The sequence below is a fragment of the Frankliniella occidentalis genome, unplaced genomic scaffold, assembly GCF_000697945.3.
Source record: "Frankliniella occidentalis isolate FOCC.00 unplaced genomic scaffold, Focc_3.1 Scaffold265, whole genome shotgun sequence".
Taxonomy (NCBI): Eukaryota; Metazoa; Arthropoda; class Insecta; order Thysanoptera; family Thripidae; genus Frankliniella; species Frankliniella occidentalis.
The window spans coordinates 272,297-276,588 of record NW_026267391.1 but is presented as its reverse complement, the minus strand read 5'-3'; the positions used below and the strand labels follow the sequence as shown (position 1 = coordinate 276,588).

Here is a 4,292-nt window from a genome sequence, read left to right as displayed (position 1 = left end):
GTGTGTGATGTGAGCGGACTTGCGCCCGGGCCCCCCGCAAGCTGTGGTTCTATCATCCCCCTTCCCCTTTTCGCCGTATCGCCACTGCTCCGCACTGCTCGGCGTGTACAGTGGTGCCCGGGGGCCGCACCGCCGCACTTTGCGCACTCACACTATCACGCAAACGCGGACATTGTTTCGGTTCGACGGGGGCACCGCAGCACCGCACGTCGCTGCGCTCCCGTTCAAATACTTCGCCACGCGACAGTATGACCAACCTTTCTGCTGTTTCGCATGTCACGTTGGCAGCCCTGTGGGGGGTCAACGGCACGTCACGTAAACAATATCTAGTAGTACCCGTTCTACTCCAGTGCAGGGGCCCGTCCACAAAGTACGTCCGCTTATTCTCAGATTCACTCGGCACGCGGGGTCGGCGCCTGCGAGACTCGGGGTAGGCCACCCCGCTGTACACGCATGCGCTGCAGGCGAGATGTTGCCTACCCACCAGGCGCTTCGAGAGCTTGCGTTGGCTGAACTTGGCGGCAATTTTGCCACGGCAAATATGATGACAGATGACGGAAGCAAGCACTTTCTGGATGACCCCGAATGCACCCAGCACTCTAGTCACGGGTGACTCTTTTATTACTCAATTGTTTTGTTCTCATATCACAAATGCGATATGGTTCATAAAACGCTTATCTTTGTGCCAATCTCGGCACACACTCCGCGTATTGCGCGTGTGTGTTTGTCCGTTCTGGGCATCAGTCACTCTTAGTTTCCTCGAGGCTGAAGTTACTATTTTTAACGTGGTGCCCCGCAGTGCCGCGGGCTGGCAGTGTGGCGCCCTTTCACGCCTGGCCCATCACTCCCGTTATCCGCGAGGTGTGACCCAATGCCGTCGTGGCGTTGGCCGGCGGCAGGGCAGGGCGGGTAGTGCAGAGCGGGGCAGAGCGGGGCAGGGCAGGGCGGGGCGGGGCCGGGGGGCGGGGAGGCCGGCGAGAGGGGTTGTACCACGCAGCAAACGCGTTTTTCCCCGCTAGGGAATTCCAATTCTTATTGTGGAGTATGTTGCGCTCTGTGCTGAGTAAAAGAAGTAAGGAAAGAAGGGGTAAGATTCGGCCTGCACCCAGGTGAGGAGATGGGCAATGGGATATCATCCCCTTTTTATGATTTTTTTTTTAACACCCTGCCTTGTGTCTTGTGAGTACGCAGAGTTTTGCTACAATCCGCCTGAAGGGGGGCAAGGGTTTCGTCACAGCATCCTCCTGGGAGGAAACGAGGGAAAAGAGATGAGAGGTTTCTGCTTTCAATCTATTCCCGTCGCTCGGGCTTATCTCTACGCCGCGGCATCCTGGTCGACAGCTGGTGTAGCTGCTCTGGTTACGGGGACACTAGTTTTAGGGAGGGAAATGGACGAGTGAGAGTCCTACAGGATAGGTTAGGTAAGGTTAGGTATTTCGGTTCAGACCGAAACGTGATAGACAGGACCACGGGGCGGGGACGAGGACGGATACTTATTGGGGTAGGTTTTATGTGTGATGCGAACGATGCGGACTGGCCTTACTTTTTCTGTGCCCGCCTTGATACTCTTGGAAGAAGGGACCTGCACAGCTTCAAGACGAGCAAAGTTAAGTTTCAAGTTTCCTCGGCCCGATTGCCTCCTGCTGTTGCTGCTGCTCCTGCTGTTGCTGCTGCTGTTCTGCTGCTGCCGACCAGCTGACGAGATGATTAGCCGCAGTGCTACCAACTTACATAACGATTAACAGGCTGTGCGGTGGTTGGCAGCACTGACCTGCCGTCGGCTGCCCCGCCGCGGCCCCCCTGTCCAGCCAGACCGTCCAGATTCCTGGACGAGACGGACCAGATTGCTCTGCTTTGGTAATGAGAGCGAGAGAGAAAGAGAGAGAAGGGGAGGTGGCCCGCCGCCGTGCCGGGTGCGCTCTGGTGCTCAGCTGGCGGAGCTGGCGTCGCCCTGCGCTGCCTCGAGTGGAACGGCCCCTCTCTTTGTCGTTGGTCAGTCGGCTGGTGCAAAGTAGGGAGTCTCGTCCCAGCAGTGTCCAGGAGGAGGACGCCGTCTTTGACAGCCTGCTCCGCGAGGCAGCCGCCTGTAAATAAAAGGAACAACAATAAAGGGAATTATTGTGGTGTCACAGCGGCCACAGTTTAAGGCGCAAGCCCAGGTGCGCGGGGCAGAGTGCTGCGTCTGCAGATGCCTCTGCTCGCCGGCGGCCCCCGCGACTCTCGCAAGTGCAGCCCCGTTATATATTTCCGCGGTCGCTCTCTTGCCGACTGCCAAGGTTGCGCGCCGTGCACTTTATAGTTCAGAGATGAGGTTCTCTCCGCGCGATCGAGTTATCGTATTATTGCAATTACCGACACAAAAAAATAATAATAATAAATAGGCGCGATGAGTGGGGCGGCTGAGCGGTGCGGCGGCGCGCGGGCAGATAGAGCAGAGGCGGGCGGGACGCGACGGGCTGACCATGATGGCAGCGTTCGAAAAAATTGGCGGCGCCACGCTCTGCCCTGGCTCTGCCCTGGCTCTCTGCCCCTCTCCACCTCCCGCTCTCTCGCTCTCCCTCGTGGGCCCCGACGTATTCGAACACCTCCCATGTGAGCCAAGGCCGTGATATCGCGCCTCGCTTCGCGCGGGGGTCGTCCGTAAAGCACTGACAGTTGGCGCTGAACGCCCCCATTCCCCCCAACCCCCTCCTGGTGCGGCAGCGAGCAGGTTTTCTACAAAAAGCAGCAAAGCAGAGGCAAACCGCGTGAGTTTTTCTTTTTCATTGCAGAGGCGCGGCGGCGTTCTCCTTGCCGGGCTCCGTTATTGATGTGCGTCTGCTCGGGCGCAACGCGCTGCTGCGAACCCATCCTCGTCGCGCCCCTTGCAGCAAGAGATGTGAGACGAATGGCTATGGCCCCTCCAAAAAAGAGAAAATAAATTAATATACCACCTGACCAGTAAAAAAAAATGTTGCAGCGGCCAGGTGCTGTGTTGTACGCGCCCCACGCCAGCCCCACCCGTGTACCACCGACGCCCTGCAAGTGCAGCACTGACGAGTGCACTCGCAACTCCGTGACTAATGGCCGCATAAATTTTCGGCCCTGGACGCCTCGGTAGGGCCGGGGCCGGAGAACTACATAGTGAGGCGTAAGTCAGAAAAGGGGAGGGGGAGGGGGGCGGTGTGGTGTGTGATGTGATGTGAGCGGACTTGCGCCCGGGCCCCCCGCAAGCTGTGGTTCTATCATCCCCCCTTCCCCTTTTCGCCGTATCGCCACTGCTCCCACTGCTCCCCGCCCCGGCTGCTCGGCGTGTACAGTCCGGGGCCGCCCCGCCGCACTTTGCGCACTCACACTATCACGCAAACGCGGACATTGTTTCGGTTCGACGGGGGCACCGCAGCACCGCACCGCACGTCGCTGCGCTCCCGTTCAAATACTTTGCCACGCGACAGTGTGACCAACCTTTCTGCTGTTTCGCATGTCACGTTGGCAGCCCTGTGGGGGGTCAACGGCACGTCACGTAAACAATAACAGAACAGCTGAGAAGCAGCTAGCCAGCAGCCGCGATATGTCACACCGTTGATGCCGGTCGAAAGAAGCGCTATTTCTTCTCGCTGAAGAAGAGCGGGACAGGGGCAGCCTCTGATTCTTTGTCACTTCTCCGCCCGCCGTCCGTCGAGGTGTGTAGCCCGAATCCAGTGTGAGTCACAGAGTTCCGAAGAGATGCGATAGGCGGCCTTAACCTTGCCCGTCTTGTTGTCGATCGCTGCCAAATTGTAGTGAATGGGCGATGCACCTTGGTCCGATGGGAGAGGCTGCTGCACGCCATTGACGCGATCGGTGCAGCCTGCTGCAGTGCGCTGCACGGCCCTGTCAAGGCCGCCGAGCTGGACGATGATAGGGCCCCGCGCGCTGAGCTGCGCTGGCTGGACGTTGGACCGGCCAGCTGAGCCTGCTGCTGAGCCGTGCCGTCCGCCGGTTATGGATGATGTTACATCGCATCCCGTCACCGCTTAGCGCGTTTGGCGAGCGGCGGCCCCTCTCTGGCCCTGCCCGCCACTCCACTCCTCTCACTCTGATCTAGTTCACTCTCCGCTCCTGGGCTGCTGCTTGGTGCCTGAGGTGAGGACTGTGTTTCGGATAGTGTTGGGGTTGTGTCGTATCTGAGGCTCCCGCTGTACCACCCCTCTAAGCTCCAGGACAGGGCCTCTGTTCTGTTTATTTGCAAAAGAATGTAGTACGTGAACTCTAGTGTCAATGTCCTCTGGCAGAAGCGCACTGGAATAACAAGCGACAGTGGACAGACTTGG

At 58.7% G+C, this 4,292-nt stretch overlaps 1 protein-coding gene across 8 annotated transcripts in view; it reads left to right on the top strand.

The window, feature by feature from the left end:
• Positions 1-4,292, top strand: part of LOC113209723 (alpha-N-acetylgalactosaminidase) — a 27,300-nt gene that overhangs the window by 13,199 nt on the left and 9,809 nt on the right. For 2 of the 8 annotated variants that reach the window (XM_052273328.1, XM_052273331.1), the window contains exons 1-2: positions 2,767-2,878; positions 2,960-3,130. The exons of 2 other annotated variants lie outside the window; for them this stretch is intronic. The gene's annotated coding sequence lies outside the window, so the exon portion shown is untranslated. Of the gene's footprint in view, positions 1-2,766; positions 2,879-2,959; positions 3,131-3,501; positions 3,683-4,292 lie in introns of those variants that run through there. 4 more of the 8 variants (XM_052273336.1, XM_052273333.1, XM_052273335.1 and 1 more) reach the window with 4 other exon arrangements.